Source organism: Stegodyphus dumicola, chromosome 11, assembly GCF_044657685.1.
Source record: "Stegodyphus dumicola isolate Sdum_Otavi_A_Nest chromosome 11, ASM4465768v1".
In the NCBI taxonomy this organism is placed as follows: domain Eukaryota; kingdom Metazoa; phylum Arthropoda; class Arachnida; order Araneae; family Eresidae; genus Stegodyphus; species Stegodyphus dumicola.
In genome coordinates, this window is record NC_140778.1 from 158,863,958 (window position 1) to 158,886,779 (window position 22,822).

Here is a 22,822-nt window from a genome sequence, read left to right on the forward strand (position 1 = left end):
TCCTTTTAATGTTTTATTCTATGTTTAAAAATGTTTTCGCATCATGAAAAAATTTTCGAAGTCCAATTTCAGGATTCACGTGACTCGCGAAAAACTTTCTGATTCCCTTTCGTCCTCTCACAAATTTAGAAACTTGTATATATTTTTATGAATGTACTATTTCTCTGTATTTACTAAGTTTTAAATCATCCTCATCAAATTTATGCCTTAACAATCGACCAACGCTGCTTCCAACTTCCACCAAGGTCAGCAGATGGAGCCACCGGATCTTCACCAAGGAAGTGGACAACGCATCTTACGTTAATGAGGAGAGTCACACTCGGAGCAGGGTGGTTGAAAGGGCGGAGCTAACTGGCCCAAGTGTCGTTTTGAACGGAAAGGATGTTCCGGAAAAATATCAAACTCGCAAAACATTAAAGAAGGAGCATGAACAATTTTCTGCATTTTTGTTTCTCTCTGTTTTTGTCTCTCGTTTAATAAATTAGGGACAGCGCGAACGCAGTCCCAGCTACCAAAAATTATGCACCCCAAGCAACCGCAATTTGCGGATGTGGCGAACGTCAACCCCTCGAAGTGCAATGAGAGGTCTCTGCTCGGGGGAGCCTCCTTGGTGATCAAGGCTTCCCCAGTGCCAGGTAAGTATGCGATATAAAGTTTCGTAAATATAATCCTTCTTTATATTTTATAGGCATAGTGGTAGTAGTTATGCTTAACACGCTGACATATGAATTGCATTTAGTAATTAAGCCTTTCGTGGGCAGTGGCTACAGAGCTAGAATTTTTTGTCTAAATGCGCAGTGGCTAGCTTCCTTAGCCACCTGTATTGATTGAGCCTGAAATGCACAAAAATCATTACAGATGGCAGCGCTAATCGAATTATGGTCTGATGGAGTGCTGAAGTTGTATATTCACTGCATGTAAGTACCGCAAATTGAAATGTTATTATTTTAAATAATATTTCTAATTTATGCAAAATATTTTGACAGTTTTAATGTATATTTTTCTATCATTTAAATAAAATAAACTAATTCACAAGCAAAAAGAATTAGTTGTTTGGATGTGGATGCAAGGTCTATCCATTGGCCTTTTAGGGCAGTAATACTAATGTTGCTAATCCCGCACTGCCATGTTTGACAGTTTTATGTTTCTGTAGTTGTGCCAAATATAAACAAAATTTATTTATAACATGTGTTGAGGTTTTGGGCTTGATTTCAATCTCAGTATAGTACTCTCATTTCTTTATTTCAACCAAGTCAAAAATCAAGCCATTGATGTATTAATGGAAAATTCAAAGACGCTCTTCTTTCAAACAGTATATGATTATACATATAAAAAAAAACATAAAAAGAGCTTGCCAGTTTGAAATATTTACTGGAAAAATTTGTGCCACTACTGAAAAAAACTTGTTGGCACTCTAAGGCCGTATCACACGGGTTTGTTTCACACGAATAGCTGATTCGGACAATTTTTCTGCCTGGTTTACTACTGAAAGAAAGGCATGCGACTTTTTCCTTCATTTCCAAAAGAATTGCAAGTTGTTCATTTTCAACCAATCAGCTATCAGCTTGTTTGTAATGGGGAACCACTTTTCCCCAAATCGATGTATGGTGATTGGCTGTTGTGACAAAGGAGAAAAATTGTTCCAAACAGTTGTTCTTTCGAAACAAACCGACATGTGATAACAGCCTTAGCCAACCAATTTTTGGTAAAGATCATGAATTATTTATGGCCAATTACCAGTTACAGTCTTTTTATATTTCTGGAGACTCAAAAGATATTCGCATATGGAACTACAAACATGATTAGGATAAATTTTCCGAAAAACTTAAAATCCGAGAAATTGATGAAAAGAGGAGAACTTGGGCATCAAGTGAAGATAATATAATATGCCTGAGATGGAAGGATAAATGCGATATGTGCACATTTTCATGTTTAGAAAATGCAACGAATGTCATCTATATTGAGAGAAAACAATGGAATGGTGAAATAATAAACTTAGCATGCCCTCAAGCAATAACAGACTATAAGAAAAATATGGCAATAACATACTATAACTTAAAAATATGGCCTTTGTAGACAGGTTTGAACACTTGAAAAGCCTGTTCAAAATTAACAGGAAAAGTTACAAATGGTGGCACAGAATTGTTTTTCACATTATAGATGTTTCAGTTATATAGATGTTTCAGCATTCATAACTTACAACATGCATCCACATAAATGCGGTGAATTTAAAATCATCAAAGATTTTCAAAGAGAAGTGATCCGAGGACTACTATTGATGGGTGCAAAAAACAAAAAACTCAAGAAAGCACAAGCCATACGTTCCTGCAGATGAGCGCACAAAAGATGCAGAACATAACATATTGCTGTAAAAACAGAAGGTGGCTTACACAGAAGATGTACTCTTTGTTGTACAAAAAAGTTCATTGTTCTCGATGGCTGTGTGAGTCGTGCCGTGTCCCACTGTGCTTCCAATCAAGTGTTCGAAGTATCCCACTGTGCCCCCAATGAAGTGTACTTGTTTCGAAAAATTTCATACTAAATGGTGAATTAAATTTTAACTATATTTCAAACTTTTTATTTAAAAATCTTTCAGTAAGTACAACAATGATATTGTACAATTATTTTATAATTATTACTTTATTACTCAAACATTTTGTACTTAATTATCATAATTATTGTTATTTGCATAAATATTAATTTCTCATAAAAATTGTCATAATATGTTTAATTAATTTTGTCCTAACAGGTAAGCTAAATGTCTTAAGTGCACAGTGGCTATAACCTCTAGCCACTCCCACTTTGATAGATTTGATATTTGAAAGATTATCTTTGATGTGGACCTGAAATGTTCTATTAGAAAGAAATCTCGAAATGAGCAGAATTAAATCTGGTGGGAAATTGTATCCAATAAAATTTGTTATGAAGGCCAGGGTGCCACACCTTATCAAACGGCTTTTCAATATCGAAAAAATGTGGATATAGTTTTATGTTCAGATACTGATGCTAAGTGTAAATTCAGGCTTAGGCACTATGGTTATACTGAACTATTGCAGGATGCAACTTTGCAATTCTAGGATACGCTGCACCAGTCGACATGTTGTTTACTTGTCTTAGGTTTATATATGCCTTCTTATGATGTAATATTGGCTACACCACTTAAAAAGAAGTTATAGGTATGCTATAGAAAATTTAAATTATACAGTCAAAAGTCGTTAATTCTGACAACCATAATCCGAAATGATCTATAATCCGGACCTCAAAGCTAAAAACTTTCTGCGCATGTGCCGCGTTGGCACATGCGCACAGGCATTTTGCGCGTGCGCATAAGACCTTGACGACTGCGCATGTGCGTGTGCACAAGTGCAGAATACGCCTGCGCATTTAATGTATAATGGGCGGTGTAAGCTAAAATTATATAATTATCTATTTCAGTTAATGTTAATGATTACGTTGTTCCTTAATCTTCGAACTGAATCCCGCTTATTATTTTTTGCAGACTGTAAGAGCAATTTTATAAAAGTAAACTTGAACTTTCGATTATGTCAAATAGAATGTCCGATGCTGGAACTTCCAAAGGATCTACAAAACGAAAGTATGTTTTGATGTCCATCAAACAAAATGTGGAATTGCTGCAAAAAATGGATAAAGACATGAAGAATGTGACAGAGAGGTTAGTGAAAACAAAAAAATTTCGATTGGCAAGTTAGTCGGTATTCTCGGCACAGCAATTAACGGAACTTGAACAGCGGAACTTTGTAACTGAACAAGAAATTATATCTGTTTATAGAATTAAAGACAAAGTATTATCACATAAAACGAAGCAACTTAAACAAATTACATTGAAAGAAATGTTTAATAAAGTAAACAAATAAATATTAAGCTTTTTTTTTTTTTTTTTTTTTGTAAATTTTGATACCCTTTAGATCATAATTTCTTCTTTATTTCATAAATTACGGTTTTATATTTTTAATTTTAGAATTTCTGCATGCTATCTTACGAGATTTAAACTGATGATCTATAATCTGTAAAAATCGATAATCCGGAATCGCCGAAGTCCCGACGAGTCCGGATTAACGACTTTTGACTGTGTTTTAACTGAGTTGAAAGGTTAGGTTTATAATGTTCTGCATGAGATTTTTTTTTAAATTATAAATCTACTTTTGTGTGTTCTGTGGTACTCTTAGCATTTAGCGCAACGCTTTATCTCCCAAAAATGTATTATTAAGATACCAAACGATTGAAAATATTGAATGCATGATTTAAAAATTATAACCGTAACTGCTCAAAATACAGAAAAGAATTCTTTTGCTTAAAGAACGTTTTGATTATTGATGAGTTTGTCTGATTAGGTGCTTTCTGCAAGAATAGATGATTATCTGAATCTGGATTTTCTTTTATCAGTTGGAGAGAAAAGTTGGAGTTATATCATGTATATATGAAGTATCAGTTGGAGGTAAAAAAGCCGTGTTTGACTGGTGTATGGAAAAAAGTTTGATTGCAATATATTCGACCAAAAAAGAGGGCCGAAGATAAGTTTCTTTTATTATTATTGACTTAGGTAAAATATCAGGTGCTTCTCAATCATGACAGTTTGGATGCTCGGTAATTACTTTATTGTTTTAGCTTTATTTTCATTTTGTGTCATTTTTCTGGAAACATTTTTTTTTACAACTCGAATCAATGAAGTTGGTTATACATGAGTTTGTGCAATTGTCTGATTTTTTTTTTCTTTCTTTCTTTTAAATGAAAGCAGATGTCGTCTGATTTTTTTAAGTGAAAAGAGATCGCTTTGTAGAGGGGCAAAGCCAAGGTAGTGCGCAATACCGAGGCTGTGCGCTATGCCGACTTTGTGCAACTCTCTGATCTTTTTCAAGTGAAAATAGATCGATGTGTACATGGGCAGAGCCAATGTAGTGTGCATTGCAGAAGTTGTGCAATTCTCTGATGGTGTTTTATGTGAAAAATAGATCCATGTGTTCATGGCGAAAGCCAAAGTAGTACGCGATGATGAGTTTGTGTAATTCTTTGACTTTTTTTAAGTGAAAATAGATCTATGTCTACAGGGGCAAAGCCAATGTAGTGCGCATTGCCGAGTTTGTACAATTCTCTGAAAATTTTTAAAGTGAAAATAGATCGATGTGTACATGGGCAAACCCAATTTTGGTTCTGCATGATGCCCAGTTTGTTTAATTCTCTGATGTTTTTTAAGTGAAAAAAGCTCGATGTTTACAGAGAAAGCCAAGGCTGTGCGCAATGTTGAGTTTGTGCAAGTCTTTGATTTTTTTTAAGTGAAAATAGATTACTGTCACCGAGTTTGTGCAATTCTTTGATGTTTTTTGAGCGAAAACCTATCGTTGTGTGTGATGCTGAGCAGTAATGTAAGGTATTTTATGTGCAATGTTTAATATATCGTTTTTGTCTTTTAATTGTAAATTATATGTCAGAGCTATTTTTTTTTATTTAAATTGTATTTTTAATTGTTTGATATTGATATGTTGATAGTGCTTTCCGATTTACAACAAATATCGATAGTCCAATAATCTACTCAACAGTAGCAAAACTGTAAAGTTTGATCCTATAAGTAACTTTTACCTCATTATTTTAATACTTAGTGTTTGCTATCGTAATTGCACTTGATAATATGAGTTCATTGATATATGTGTGAAGCATTGCTTCATGTTCCAAATTTGTAGTATTTATTTTCTTTCATTGTGGGAGAAATTAGATTTTTTATTTATTAATGTATAGAATTATAGTATGCCTACAGAGAATATGACATTATTTAGGAATTTAAGAAACTTACATAAAAGCTGGGTGTGATGTTCCTGTGCAATAAAAATAAACCACACTTTTCTTAAGTTTAATATTTTAGAAAATAATGAAGATTGCTGGTATGTAGTGGATTATGTCGTTACATAGCAATAAGATAATTTGTAAAAATGATAAAATTCCACAACAAGAATTTAACATGAACAAATGTTCCACAACATGAATTTAAATTTAAAAAAAAAAAAATTTTTTTTTATTTATATAAATGTTAAAAATCTTTGAAAATACTGAAGTTGTATGGAATACAAATAAGAGACCGTGACGTTGTTTACCGTTTTAATAATTGGTAGAATTCGCTTGCTTACTGTAACATGGTAATTTTAAATATAAACAATTTATTATACTTATTTTCAGTAAATCCTTAGCTTAACTGTTAGAAATATAAATTTAAAATAAAGAATTTGATGCTAATTTACAATAATAAACAATTCATTATTGTTCTTTTTAGGAGAAAATAGAAAGTACGAGTAGCGTAAATGCGAGAATGCATTTGAGAGGTCAAAAGCTTAGTCCCACCCATTTGAACGTAACGCAGTTCCGCCTTCTCAACTTTGTTTATGCAGTGTATTCCGAGTTTTCACCGCCGGTTCTCGAAATAAAGCCCGAAGGCGCATTATGTTTATACATAATGCCGGGCGCCGGAAAGTCTCTGAAGAGAAACCCGAGATAAGCAGAAGAAGCAGGGCAACAAACTAATCTGGGCGGAGCAAAGCGAGACATCATGAAAGATGAAGAAAAGGCACCATCTATTGAATCTAAAAGTAAGTATATTGTTCTTCTTACAGAAGAAAATGGAGAATTAATAATCCATGCCGTCGAGAACTTCGACTAAGCATAGTGCCAGCTGGAGTTTTTCCGCAGTAGACTTCTTTTTCTTGAATTGCTTCTTGAAAACGTAGGTAATCTGTTAACAACACCTTTAATTTTGTTAAGTCCATTTCTGAGAGTTCAGGAAAATCGATCGGATCAGTCACAGGAAAAGCAACTTTTTGTGATGAAACAGCTTTATTAGAGTCCTTGGGCGGCGAAGGAGAATCCCGATTAGCAGTACGGTGTTTACGAATTACGAGCTTTAAAATTTTACGTGATGATGGCTTTTGTTTAAGAAATTTTGTATTCTGTATTTGTATTAAATCTGTATTACATGAAACTGATGGAAATGCTATCCGTCCAACAGTTATATGTTGCGAATAATTATTTCAATACAATCGTAAACATTTTTTTTTAAAGGAAAGAAACTTTGCAGTATAGCACGCAACAATACACCATCCTATGTTACTATTTGATGAATTTTGAATATTTCCAAGCTAAATTATATTGGGAAGACAATATTATACGCATAAAACACGGCAACGGTATATAGATCAGATAACTATAACTGCCTGTAGCTATAACTGCCTACCACTACTGAAGTAGAAACAGTAGAGTAAAGTTTTCATAAAGTAGTTATGAGATTGTGTCTGCCGAATCCGTGTCGGATTTAATTTGAAAATGAAGCAGTTTCTTGCTGTGCAATGGAGACTGATTCAATGAAAGGCTTGTCAAGAAAAACTTTGCATAATAGCACGCAACAATATACCATTCAATGTTGCTATATTTACAGCGGCATGTTTTAATAAAATACACTTTTTGTTAATAACGAACCGCATTACAATTAGAGAACATATACCAAAAGTGTAGCAGAATGCGTGCACCACCTAGTGATGAATTTAGCGAAAGCCACTGAAAACTGGGAATCGAAATTTCGTTCAGTCTTGGAGCCTTTGAGTATACGTTGACCTTGGTAATGGTAAATATTATGGCGAACAATCTGGATAGATTATTAACGCCAGACACACGATAGTTAAAAAGAAGTTACAGTTCAATCCACACATTAATTCTATGCAATCATAAGTTTGAAACAAGAGCAGACTTAAGACACAATAACACACCGAATAAATACTAATTCAGAAGTCAAACAACAAAAATCAGCATTATATTTACAAATTTTTCACAGGACTAGTTTCGATGGTTTTACCGAACCATGGTATTTCGGTAAAACCATCGAAACTAGTCCTGTGGAAAAAAAAAAAAAAAAAAAAAAAAAAAAAAAAAAAAAAAAAATTGTAAATATAACTCTGATTTTTGTTGTTTGACTTCTGAAGAGCAGACTTGTGAAATAAAAAGAGATGATGAAGGCTAAGATGAAGTAACTGATCAATTGGATAATGATATAAGATGTCATGCATGTGTGAAGTTATAAAATATGAGATACAATAAAATTTATATCACTAAAATCCACAAACACATAAAAAAATCAAATTAAATAACAAAAACCGCTCTCCTTGAGGTATGGAAATAAATGTTCCGCATCTTCTGTGCGCTCATCTGTTGGAACGTATGGCTTGTGCTTTTTTGAGTTTTTTGTTTTTTTCACTCATCAATAGTAGTCCTCGGATCACTTCTCTTTGAAAATCTTTGATGATTTTAAATTCACCGCATTTATGTGGATGCATGTTGTAAGTTATGAATGCTGAAACATCTATATAACTGAAACATCTATAATGTGAAAAACAATTCTGTGCCATCATTTGTAACTTTTCCTGTTAATTTTGAACAGGCTTTTCAAGTGTTCAAACCTGTCTACAAAGGCCATATTTTTAAGTTATAGTATGTTATTGCCATATTTTTCTTATAGTCTGTTATTGCTTGAGGGCATGCTAAGTTTATTATTTCACCATTCCTTTGTTTTCTCTCAATATAGATGACATTCGTTGCATTTTCTAAACATGAAAATGTGCACATATCGCATTTATCCTTCCATCTCAGGCATATTATATTATCTTCACTTGATGCCCAAGTTCTCCTCTTTTCATCAATTTCTCGGATTTTAAGTTTTTCGGAAAATGTATCCTAATCATGTTTACAGTTCCATATGCGAATATCTTTTGAGTCTCCAGAAATATAAAAAGACTAACTGGTAATTGCCCATAAATAATTCATGATCTTTACCAAAAATTGGTTGGCTAAGGCTGTTATCACATGTCGGTTTGTTTCGGAAGAACAACTGTTTGGAACAATTTTTCTGCTTTGTCACAACAGCCAATCACCATACATCGCTTTGGGGGCAAAGTGGTTCCCCATTACAAACAAGCTGATAGCTGATTGGTTGAAAATGAACAACTTGCAATTCTTTTGGAAAGGAAGGAAAAAGTCGCATGCCTTTCTTTCAGTAGTAAACCAGGCAGAAAAATTGTCCGAAACAGCTATTCGTGTGAAACAAACCCGTGTGATACGGCCTTAGAGTGCCAACAAGTTTTTTTCAGTAGTGTCACCAATTTTTCCAGTAAATATTCCAAACTGGCAAGCTCTTTTTATGTTTTTTTTTTATATGTATAATCATATACTGTTTGAAAGAAGAGCGTCCTTTGAATTTTCCATTAATACATCAATGGCTTGATTTTTGACTTGGTTGAAATAAAGAAATGAGAGTACTATACTGAGATTGAAATCAAGCCCAAAACCTCAACACATGTTATAAATAAATTTTGTTTATATTTGGCACAACTACAGAAACATAAAACTGTCAAACATAGCAGTGCGGGATTAGCAACATTAGTATTACTGCCCTAAAGGCCAATGGATAGACCTTGCATCCACATCCAAAAAACTAATTCTTTTTGCTTGTGAATTAGTTTATTTTATTTAAATGATAGAAAAATATACATTAAAACTGTCAAAATATTTTGCATAAATTAGAAATATTATTTAAAATAATAACATTTCAATTTGCGGTACTTACATGCAGTGAATATACAACTTCAGCACTCCATCAGACCATAATTCGATTAGCGCTGCCATCTGTAATGATTTTTGTGCATTTCAGGCTCAATCAATACAGGTGGCTAAGGAAGCTAGCCACTGCGCATTTAGACAAAAAATTCTAGCTCTGTAGCCACTGCCCACGAAAGGCTTAATTACTAAATACAATTCATATGTCAGCGTGTTAAGCATAACCACTACCACTATGCCTATAAAATATAAAGAAGGATTGTATTTACGAAACTTTATATCGCATACTTACCTGGCTCTGGGGACGCCTTGATCACCAAGGAGGCTCCCCCGAGCAGAAACCTCTTATTGCACTTCGAGGGGTTGACGTTCGCCACATCCGCAAATTGCGGTTGCTTGGGGTGCATAATTTTTGGTGGCAGGGACTGCGTTCGCGCTGTCCGTAATTTATTAAAAAATAGATGCTTGTGCGAGAAAGAAAAATGCAGAAAATTGTTCATGCTCCTTCTTTAATGTTTTGCGAGTTTGATATTTTTCCGGAACATCCTTTCCGTTCAAAACGACACTTGGGCCAGTTAGCTCCGCCCTTTCAACCACCCTGCTCTGAGTGTGACTCTCCTCATTAACGTAAGATGCGTTGTCCAGTTCCTTGGTGAAGATCCGGTGGCTCCATCTGCTGACCTTGGTGGAAGTTGGAAGCAGCGTTGGTCGATTGTTGAGGCATAAATTTGATGAGGATGATTGAGTTTGATGATTTAAAACTTAGTAAATACAGAGAAATAGTACATTCATAAAAATATATACAAGTTTCTAAATTTGTGAGAGGACGAAAGGGAATCAGAAAGTTTTTCGCGAGTCACGTGAATCCTGAAATTGGACTTCGAAAATTTTTTCATGATGCGAAAACATTTTTAAACATAGAATAAAACATTAAAAGGAATTTCTTGGGTAAATAAGTCTTGATTAAATAATAAAATAAGTGCAAAATTAATGAAACTTCAAGTGCATATACCTGCTTGATCAGGCGGAAAAGTCTATTCCTGCTTTACCAGGATTAATGAATATATACATAACGAAGAGATTACTTCCAGTTGTTATTTACCGTCCGATTAACCTGTTACCAACACTAGGCAAAATTTTCGAAAGAATTATTTATAAACGTCTGGATTCTGTATGAGCTCACTGCCTGATCAGCAGTTCGGATTTAGAACAGCACTCTCCACCACCATGCAGCTGGTTAGGATACTGGAGTTTATTAGTTTTGCAATCCATAAACATCAGACGACAGCGTTTCTTATGCTAGGCGTGGCCAAAGCTTTTGACCGCGACTGGCATAATGGGTTTATTTACAAAATGCTTCCTCTCAATGTCACCAGGGAGATGATTCTATTAATTTATTCTTTTATCACCACTCGCACATTTGCCATCAGATACGGTAATTTCTACTCCCCCCTCAGACAAATTCAGGCCTGCGTCGCCCAGGGCTAAAATTTACGTCCTCTCTTGTACCTGATTTACGCAATGGATTTCCCGCTTTTTGACGATAACATGAACTGCATCATAGCATGCTATGCTGATGATACAGCCATTCTGTGCTGTTCTTTAAATTCCGACAATGCAAATAAACGCATACAGGGGCACATGCGAGAAATTGAGAAGTGGTATCGTACCTGGAGACCCTGTATCAACGCCACCAAATCACAGCTTTTGGTTATCGGAAGACATAGAAGGAAAAACGTACACACTGAACTCACACTATTTAATGATAAAATTCTCAAAGTTAGCAAAGCAACCTAATTAGGTGTGCGATTTAATACAACACTCACCTGGAACCGCCATATATCAACTGCTGTCGGTAAAGCAACTGGTATTGCTCGCAAACTCAACCCAATCATCAATGCATCCTCAAAACTTGATCTCTCGCGGAAAAAGCATATTTATACATCAATACTTCGCCCTGTGCTCACGTACGCTTCACCGGCCTGGTGTACCGCATCTAAGTCTGATTTCCCAAAACTCCAAACCTTTCAAAATATCTTTCTTAGAAAAATCACGACGTGCCCTGATTCATCCGTAACGAGGATTTACACAAAGAAGATATCAAAACTCACATTGGACATATTAACAATAAATCTTTCAACAAAGCGATTAGCAACGAAACAGTTCAATTTGCCGATAACTTTATGAACACTTAGAAGATGATTTCAACCTCCACCCATATGCCACACATCTATTAACATTTCATAGCTGATTGCTGTCCTTTGCACAGTCACTTGTTATTTCTCATCTTTTCATATTCACATAGGCCCTAAGGGACAATGTTGGTTTCACGTAGTAATTTCATACACAAGCATCCTACATAGGACATATTATGACACCCTCATATCTCCGCGTTCTTGCAACACCATAATTACAGGCAAGGGCCTATATTTTTTCTCCTCCACATAGTTCACCTATTAGTGGCAATCCAAATAAGGCCTCATACACGTGGAATCCTTGTTAAGGGACATCTGAGGTACTGGTAAGAAAGAGCGCGATGAAGTACACGCTGAGACTAGCCTAAGTAACAGTATATTACTTATATACTGTATAACAGTTGTAACGTATAACAGTGTGACAGTTGTTATTGTAAAATATTGTGGAGGTCTTTGATGGTTTGTATAATTTTGCTGTCATAGTTGCCCAAATTTTTTATAATGGAGTTATCACGTCGATCACACTTTTGTAGGAATTTTTCAGATATTTTTTGAATTTCATCATTAATGGAATTCATTTTTAAGCTTCTATGGATGATTGAGTTTCGCAGAAACCATGGGGAGTCGGAAATTATTCTCAAGTGAATTGTTGCAACATAGTAAAATTTGGCTCCGCTACTTTATATTTTTGATGAAATATAAAAGATTTGAAAGCAAAACGGAAGTTGCTGATAACAGCGTTTATGGTATGTTGCAACGATATAGCTCAGAAGATCAAAAACAAAAGTTTAGAAAGTGACGAAAGTCAGTACGTTGTTTAAACAGATTCAAGACAAATTCACACGTTTGCAAACAACTCAAGAAGTTCTGAATTTGTTGCTAAGTGATGATGCCCTTCAAGGTGAATATTCCAAAGACTTTTTGAAAGCAGAAGAATACCGTGACAAGTTCTGCTTGATTTGTTCGCTGTTAGAAAATGCAAAGAAGGCAAATTCGGTTACGGAAGGAACAACAACTGAGCAAAAGAGGAAATTCAAGCTTCCGAAACTTGAATTGAGGAAATTTAGTGGAGAACCGAAAGATTTTCTTGCTTTTTGGTCCCAGTTTGAGAAAATCCACATAGATAACTCTATTGCGGACGAAGACAAATTTCAATATCTGTTACAATGTGGGGCAGCTGTGCACAACTTAAAGAACACTTCGGCAGAGATGAACTTTTGGTTCAGATTTATGTACGGGATCTACTTTCCTTAATAATGAAAAATGCTGCTGGTAGAATTAAAGTAGATTTAGCTGAACTTTATGATTTACTTGAGAGCAAGCTTATGGCACTGGAAAGCCTCGGTAGAACTAAGGAAAAATTTGCAGAATTTTTAGAGCCACTTGTTGAGTCCTGTTTACCAGAGACTGTTCTTCGTGCGTGGGAAAGAAGCCGCTCGATGGAAGATACTGCGTCACAGCAAGATAGTGCGCGTTCGTTGGATAAACTTTAGTGCTTTCTTCGAAATGAAGTGCAAAGTGAGGAAATGATTAAGCTCGCTCGTACCGGGTTGGGAGCTTCACGTTCTGCACATTCGCGTCCACATTGTGATGATACGGGTTGCTCTACAGCTGCTGCCTTGGTAAATGTTCAAGACAATACAGATAGGCGAAATTCACGTTGTATTTTTTGTCAGAAATCCCACAATTCTGCCGAATGTTTTTCTGCTCGCAAAATGTCTTTAGAAGATAAACGAAAGCTTTTGGTGCAAAAGCGCGCCTGTTTTCGCTGCCTACGAGTTGGACATAGTTCACGGGCATGCAAAACTAAAGTAAAATGTTTAACATGTGATAAATTTCCCTATACCATTATGTGCTCAAATGGCGAACCTGTACAACCAAATGAAACTGACAGTACTGTTATTTCAAGTAATGCATTGTCTAATCAGTCAACTGTTAATGAAAATGTGTATTTGCAAACACTCGTTTTAAAAATAGTTTTTGAGGGTAGACAACTTACAGTTCGTACGATTTTGGACAGTGGTTCTCAGAAATCTTATCTTTCAGAAAGGGTTATCGCGTTTTTGCAACTGCGTCCTACATCGAAACAAACCATTATACACGGTTTGTTTGGGGGGAGAGAGGCAAGTCCTCATTCCCATTTAGTGTTTGATGTTAATTTAAGAAATTTTGAGAGCACTTATGACCATAACTTTGAAGTACTTTCTCAAAACAAAATATGTGGATGTGTTCCAAAAGTAGTTGATCCCAATACCCTAAAAGAATTAAAAGAAAGAAATATTACCTTGTCTGATTTGCAAGCTAAAGAATATGACACTGAATTTCTTTTAGAAGCAGATGCCATTGGAGACATTATTACTGGCAGTTCTCTGAAACTGAACTCTGGTGTAACTGTAGTTGGGACTAAATTCGGATACACTGTAACTGGTAAAGTAAACAGCTTGTCTAAAGAACCTACTTCAGCTACTATTCCAGCATTACTAGAAAATAATTTGTGCAATAATGTAGTTTCGTTGCATTGTGCTAATCTTAGCGTAACCGAACTCTGGAATTTCGATGCCATTGGCATAACAGACCCAGCTGAAGATGTTAAACGTAAACTTGCTCACTCTGGACACCGTTAAGCAATTTAAAGAGAATTTAAATGTTCTTCCTGATGGCCGATATGAATTGCCACTACTCTTTAAATCTGAAATTCTGTTACCTAACAATAAGTCTATGACTTTTAAAAGGCATCAAGGAATGTGTCAACGAATTAATGAGGAGACTCAGTTAGATGAATATAAGGTTGTTTTTAAGCAATGGGAAGGCCTAAAAATAATAGAAAAGGTTCCTGAAACTGAAATTGAGTTATTATTTATCCCATAGACCCGTGTTAAAACATACTAGCCAGACAATGAAGGTAAGGCCGGTTTTCGACGCTTCAGCCCGAGAGAGAAATCAGCCGTCCCTTAATGATTGTTTAAATAGACGGCCGAGCTTAATTGAACTCATACCTGATATAATTGACAGGTTTAGATTGTATTCTGTTGGTTTATCATCGGACATAGAAAAAGTATTTCTTCAGCTGAGTATTATCCCAGAACACAGAGATTATTCGAGGTTTTTTCTTCCAACTCTTGAAGAATCTATGATTTACAGACATTGCAGAGTGGTGTTCGGCATTTGTTCATCTCCGTTCCAACTCTCTCCATCGATAGGTCATCTCTTGGATAATTCCCCTGCCGAGTTTGACGATGTGACCCAAAAATTAAAGCATTCGTTTTATGTTGACAATTGTGTAACTGGGGTTCACGACTTCAAACAGCAAGAAAATTTTATAGTTAAGGCTATAGAAGTAATGGCTCGGGGATGTTTTAACCTACGGGGTTGGGAAAGTAATGTTACAGGTCATTGTATTTCCCGTAGTTCAGGTATAACTCCTCTTCTTGGAATCTTATGGGATTTGGATACCGATACGTTAAAATGTAATCTTAACTATTCAATGGATAATGAGATAAGTGAACGTAATATTTTGGCTATGGTACACAAAATTTTTGATCCACAGGGTTTTTTGAGTCCAACTACCTTGTTACCTAAGTTACTATTACAGGAGGCTTGGACTATGAAATTAAAATGGGATGATCCCTTGCCAAAAAACATTCAGAAAACTTTTCATAAGTGGCAGGATAAAATTAAATATGTTGAGAAAATTAGTATTCCACGATATGTTGAGATAAATGAGAATTCAGAGCTGCTTCTATTCGTTGAGATGTATGTAAGAGCTCCTATGTTGCATGTGTTTACATTAGAACTGTAACGCCCGTGGGAGTCAGAATTCGATTGATCAGAGCCAAATCCAGGGTAGCGCCGTTAAAATCTCTGACAATACCCCGGTTAGAATTGATGGCCTGTTGCATTGGCGCGCCTGGTAAACTCAGTATATACGCCGCCTTAGATTTGCCCTGATTTGAAAATTATTTGCATGGAGTGATTCCATGGCAGCACTCTGGTGGATTAAGAAACGTGGTGATTGTTGAGTTTTCGTTGCGAATAGGGTAAAAGAAATAAACAGTCTGATTAGTTCTCAGTGTTGGCGCCATGTACCAGGTGATTTAAACCCGGCAGATATGCTTTCAAGAGGCAGTTCACCTTGTTCATTTTCCGATTCTCTTTGGTGGGAGAATCCGTCCTGGCTCCTGGAACGTAATAGCAACTGGCCACCGGACCGTTTGGCTTACGAGACCTCTGAGGTAGAACGAAAAAAAAGGAAGGTCAGATTGTGTAACCTTAATTCAGTTGAAGAGGAAATACCTTGGTATGCAATTAGGTTTTAAAATTTTCAATCCATCATTCGATTAGTTGCATGGATATTGCGGTTTGTGAAAAACGCAAAATGTAAACGTGCATTTCGAGAGACTAGAGACTTAAACGTTCATGAGATGGAATATGCAGAAGCCACTCTGGTTGACCTTAGGATTATTAACTTGGCGATTTTTTGGCGAAAATTTGGCGACCAATTTTGCTACAGCAACATTCTACTTTTCTTTTTTCGGCGCCATTTTGTCTTCACGAAGTAAAGACATGTTTCTTTTCTTTTTATATACTGAACACTTTTTCCAACAATCTGCTAGCCAAATTAGACTTATGCTAGAAATTGTATGGAACAAAACTGCTTAATCATGACAAATATTAACTGCAAAATTGGGAAAAAGTGCAGAATCGCAAACTCCTTGCCGCGTTTTCCAGAATAGCACATACACAGTAACCATGTACACGTCAACTTATTTTTACTTAAAAAAACATCCCAGAATTGCACAAAAATGGTATTGCGCACACTCTTCACTATATCCATGTACACTGCTTTTTTTCTCATAAATTAGAAAAATTTCACGAAAATGCAGGAAAATTTTGTGAATCTTTAAATTCGGTAAAAAGGACATATATGAAATTACCTGATCGCAAAAAAAGTATATACCCTTTCCAAAGATGAACATTTGCACGTATAAAATAAATAAAATATCCAAAATCTTTTCCCTCTAAATTATCTATTATAAACGTCACCTTCAAATTTATAACGCAAACATTAAAAATGGTTCCAAGTACTTAGTGTCAAATATTTAAATTCTTTCCATGCACATTCACTTCTACTCAAACGTATTCCAAAATACTACAAACGTATAATTCACAAAATCACGATCATTAAATTAAAATATAATTAAATTAAAAAACACTACTTAAAATATAAATAAGCACATACACTAAATTAATAAAAATTAGCTTACAATCCTAATTACTTTAAACTAATTCATTGCTAATAACAATTTCCCAATAATACCATATTAATTTATTTATTCCTTACTTGCATAAAAATAATTTCCTCAAATGATTAAAAATACTAACTTACCTAATCTTCTTCACAATCTTGATTGCATGGCGGATAAACCTTTCTTATAGATTCAATAATCCAGTAGTCAACTGGCAGTCTATTCTCAGCAACTAATAAGGAATTAATAAAATTTCACCCATACTCAAACGACTTTCAGCAAACCACGTACCTTCCTTACACTCCGCTTTACAAAATGTCCATTTTCACCAGATTTCTTGCACCGCCATTCAAACTTATGTGTAATATCCTTCCTTTCACACAATCTCATTTCATTCCCACATGTTGGACATTCATTCTTATCCGCAATTAATCCTACACTCATACACCGTTCAAGCAACTTTTTTGGATTACACACACACGCAATAAAAATTTCGGATTTACTTTACATAGGGCCATGGGATCCAAATATTAAGCAACACCGTTTCACAGAACATACAATGAACCTACGCTATAAAGTACGGCAGATATTTTTACAAATTTACCCCCTTTTCCGATTAAAGAACTGTGATTCGTCCATAAATGTCACATGACATATCTCATGATCCCTCATTTCCCTAATGCGTAATCGGAACTAAATACTTCTCACATTATTCCCAAAGTCCTAGGTAGTAACCTTTATCGCCTACCAAAATGTCGCCAAACTACTTGTTACCATATTCCAAAGATTAGCCAAAACGGTTATAAAAATTGTAGAAAAAATTGTAAGTATTTTCCCTCCGCCGACTCTATTCCCAATATGAGTGTCATCTCAGACAGAAAGGGTATAAAAGAGGGTACAATCGCGCATTACAGAGCGACCAGACGACCCTAAATTTATTTGTCCAATTATTTCACCAAACCGGTGCATTTTCACCCAGCGTCTGATAGAATATTATCATTTACAAAATTGTCACGCTGGAACCCAAATATTACTTGGAATATTAAGGGAGCGATTTTGGATAGTGAGGGGCAGAAGAGCGGTCTGGAAAGTCGTAAAAAATTGTGTAAGATGCAATCGATACAAGGCCAAGTCTCCCGGTTGCGACCCGATGTCGCTACCAGGCTATCATGTCAATGACGCAGCGGTGTTCGAGGTAGTAGGAGTTGATTTGGCAGGACCCTTGTATGTGAAGGGAGGTGAAAAAGTTTGGATTGTTATGTTCACATGTGCAATATATAGAGCCGTTCATTTGGAATTGACTTCCTCATTGTCTACCGACGCATTCTTGTTGTCATTGAGACGATTCGTAGCCAGAAGGCGGAGGCCGAGAATAATTTATTACGACAACGGAACTAATTTCAGAGGAGCGCAAAGAGAATGTAGTAACATTGATTGGGAACAAATTTTGAGGCAAACAGCAATACAACGTATAATATGGAAGTTTAATCCTCCCACAGCCGCTTGGTGGGGAGGCTGGTAGGAGGGGTTAGTTCATGTAGTAAAGGAACGGTTGAGAAGGACACTCGGTAACGCGGTTCTTACAACCGAGGAGTTGTATACGGTATTGTGCGACTGCGAGTCAATAATTAACTCTAGACCTCTTACCTCTCTGTCGGAAAATCCGGATGATTTAATCCCACTTTTCCCAGCCATGTTTCTCATCGAGAATCGTAGCTTAGATGTTCCTGATGTTGATTTCTGCGACTCGAAAGGTCATCGAAAAAGGGCCAAAAACTCCTTAATGATTTAAGGCATAGATTTAGGAAAGAATATTTAGGCCTGGTCCAAAATAAGAAGGATTCATCGTCAGAGCTACGGTTGGGTGAAATTGTCCTAATAGGAGATGGCATCAAAAAACGGATGCATTGGCCTTTAGCTAAGGTCATTCGACTAATTCCTGGGAAAGATGGCAAGGTGAGAACTGTAGAACTGAAGGCTCAAGCTGGTACGCTGCTTCGTCCCATTCAGCGAGTCTTTCCACTGGAAGTGCAGTTAACGGACACACCTGCTGATCTCATACACGATAACTCTTACTAATCCTATTTCTTCTATTTCTAGTGATGAGCATTCAGATTATAATGACTCTAGTAACATCCTGCAAGGTGCTAAAGTGTCAAGATTTGGACGTGTGATCAAGGCAAGGAGGTTAGAACTCATGGAGATGCCCTCCACGCTCTCGAAATGAAGCCAAAAAAAGGGGGTGAGTGAGTGAGTGAGTGAGTTTCTTGGAGCAAAAGCCAATGATGATTATGACGCGCCAAACAAATGGTGGGACCAAAAAAGGGGGGAAGCATGCCCTTTGTAGTCGTGGCTTAGAAAGATTGACGTGCTCTAACCACACCCAATTTTGTTCCTGGTAGTCATAAAGGATCGCAGATTCTTCACGCACCTCTTTCCTTTACTTTTCTCGCCATTTCATTTTATTTATACATTATGTAATTGCTATAATTTCTACATTATGTAATTGTAATAATTTCTACATTATTTAATTGAAGAACTTTACTTATTGCTCCCCGCACAACAGCTGACACCGTCCCCCCGTTTCTCCTTCTACTCGTTACGCTCTTTACTCCTCCCTGCAATACCAGTTCTACAAGTCGCTGACCTCCCTCCGACCATTATCAAGGCATTATCGATTTCCGCGGCTCTTCGAGTTGCCATAACAACCTTCCCTGGGACTTTTAGATTTCGCCATCTTCTTTCAACCTGTTTTCGAAACAATCCACGTTAGCGAGTGCAGGTAATCGCCTCAACCCTTACCTCTTTCTTTCCTTAATTGCCACGGCGGGAGGTCTTTGACCCCTAACTAGGCAAAGATAAGAGTTGAAAGAAGATTTCGTCCCTTTGCGTGGAATTGTTATCGATCTCTTGTACCTTTAAACCCTTAACGGTTCTCGTTCTTTACTTCAGTCATGCTTAACTCTTAATTATTCTTTTTCTTAACGAAGTTGTGGAGGTTATTGCTGTTTTCTGCAAAGGTACTCCGGAAGCCAACGCCTTGGTCCTTGGCCCAACACTAACATTGTTAATTATGCAGATAATTTCAGGTACGAACTCCTGGAAGAAGACTTTAATCTCCGCCCGTATGCTACTCATCGTTTCACATAACAATATCCAAATAATTGGCATATTCCTTTCCACTATTTGAGATTTATTTTATTTTCTCACAGTTTCAATTCTCACAGGCATGGACCTAATTTACTTCTAATTTCCCTTGCTCGCAGAGTTTACCACTCTTCATGCGAGGTTTGCCCTACCCAGGGATAATTGAGGTGCTGGTAAGAGCGCGATAGATATCGCGCTGAGGCCAGAATAACTGACAAGTATAAAGTATCGTGCCTAAAATTTCAAGCCTTTTAATGATGAATAGCAAGTATTTCGTTATCCCATACAGCATATAATAATGACATACATGACAATTCATCGCAATGAATCATATACTCCCTCTGTCCCAAATGAGTTCCTACATTTGAATACTTTTGTACTGATTATTGATACTGAAAATTTCATGATTTCGTTTGAATATTTTTTCAGAAATTTCAGGGTGCGTTATCAGTCAACAACAACTTTACTTATTAAGCATTCCCTCTTTAAATCAGTACCAAATTAGTTTAAAAAATCCCGGTTTTGCACATCCTTGTAGTCTGAATTAAGATTTAATGTGCCTACATAAAATTCTAACTCTTTCTCAGAGTCATGATTTATGAATTTAATCTTTTTTGTTTATCTTGACTGCTTCATTTTTTATTTTGTAAGCACATTTTTGCCATGCCCATTTTATAAGCATTTCCATCAGTAACCGCATAAAACTATCTTCTAGCTAATGAATTGTGAATTCAATGATCTGTCTCGTCTATACGAGCCAGTTTGTCTTAAAAAGGCATCCTTCTCTTTAAGAAGACAGCCCTAGAGGACAGCCCTAGCCCTAGCCCTAGCCTTAATCATTAGACAGCCCTAGCCTTAATCACATAAACCCCATCTTTTTGATTTACTGGCGGTAGAGTTCGTACAAATTTAGAGCAAAAAATGAGGCGTGGCTTAAGAGTGTGCGAACCCTGTAAATTTGCTTCGATAAAATTGTCCCAAAATAAGTGCTACATTTGTCAAAAGTAAAAACTGAGAATTAAAAACCTGGTAGGCGGCGTTACATTCATTCTAGTGCATTGTATAATTTTACTGATGTCGGTCTACTAAACTGCATCGAAAGTTGTTTATGACTCGAAAGATATGTAAATATATAGTAGTTTAAAATATCATTTATAACTCTGGTCATTTAAAGATATTTGTAATATGTAAAGGTGTAATAATTAAACATTTTACGCACATTTCACACCTCAGCACTAGAACATGATTGATTATTTGCTTCCATTGCCGAATGTTCGAAAATCGCTGAATTTCTCGTGCTTTTAATATGGCGCTCAGTGACGACTTCGATGTTATTTGGTTGTTGACAAGTTTTTCTGGCTTTAGAGCGCATGCGTAGAAAAATTTCAAGACATAGCTTCATGCCTGTAAATTTGGTCAAAGTCGTGCTCACTTTAGACTCAATTTTTCTCCATGAGCGTTTGCTGTGCGTTGAAGCTTATATATTCTTTTGTGATACTCTCCCTATATATTCCTTGGCGATACTCTTCTGCTATGCCTAGCGTGTGTCTATAATACGCAGAGTAACGAATTAGCCTATCGCATGATACGTGGTTGTCAGTCGATGATTACCAAGAAAGAATACATGGAGATGCCCTACGCCCAGTTCAAGTGAAGCCAAAAAGGGGGCAAAACATGTCCTTAGCAGTCATGGCTTTTAGAAAGATTGACGCGGTCTTTAGCCAATGAGGCAAAACCTAACCACGCCGAGTTTCGTTCCTGTCAGATGTAAATTAAAGACCGCTGTTTTTTCCTTTACTTTCCACGGCATTTCATTTTATTTCTGCACTATATAACTGCAATAACTTCTACATTATGTAATTGCATGTTATCATTAAAAGTATTGTGAACAAAAACACCGAAACTAAGCATTCAAACCATAAATTGATTATACTTTAGTTGCTCTAAATATATCTAATTCTTATTTGCTTGCTCCGGCTTCACTCCTCGTACTGCGATAGCAGAAACGCCATTCCCATGTATTCTAACCTCCTTGATGATTATGTTAGGTTGAAGTATGCCAGATTAAATCTATTCTTGTGCACTTGTGGGTCGTTTGTTAGTCCTAGCGTCAGCAAGGAGGCGATACTCTTCTGCTATGCCAAGCATGTGTCTATAATACGCAGAAAAGTATTAGCAAGGGACTCTGGCTAGTCATGTGCAAATTTTAAAAGCAGTGCACAACATGCAGTTCTATGTAGTGGCAAAGGTAAATGGATGGGATTCCGAAATTAAAGCCTGCCACTTCGCCGCTCCTCTGAGAGCAGACGTAACGCATATTCTTCAGTCTGAAAACCTGAGGTTAGATTGGAGACTCTCCGGCGCGTTGGAGCTGCGCTTTAACGAGAGAGGCTTATTGGATTATAGCAGGCTTCAGTGAAAATCTCGTAAACAGAAGCCCACGGAAACACTCCTGAAGTTCTTCAAGGATGTTGAAAGACTGTTTCCTCTCGCTTTTTCGGATTGTGCAGCACAAGCAAGGGAAATCCTTTTCATTCTGTACTTCATAGATGGCCCCCGCGATGCAGAAAGCCCTGCGAATCGCGTATATCAAGGATCTAAAGAACGCCTTAATGTACGTCATGAAATTCG

The 22,822-nt window shown here is 36.4% G+C and overlaps 2 non-coding genes across 2 annotated transcripts; one reads left to right on the plus strand and one right to left on the minus strand.

Annotated features, from left to right (window-relative positions):
* Positions 1–482: 482 nt before the first annotated feature.
* Positions 483–643, minus strand: LOC146994462 (U1 spliceosomal RNA). The gene has a single exon (XR_015044184.1). It is a non-coding gene; the product is annotated as a U1 spliceosomal RNA (small nuclear RNA).
* A 9,244-nt stretch (positions 644–9,887) lies between these two features.
* On the plus strand, positions 9,888–10,048 carry LOC146994463 (U1 spliceosomal RNA). The gene has a single exon (XR_015044260.1). It is a non-coding gene; the product is annotated as a U1 spliceosomal RNA (small nuclear RNA).
* The last annotated feature ends 12,774 nt before the right edge of the window (positions 10,049–22,822 follow it).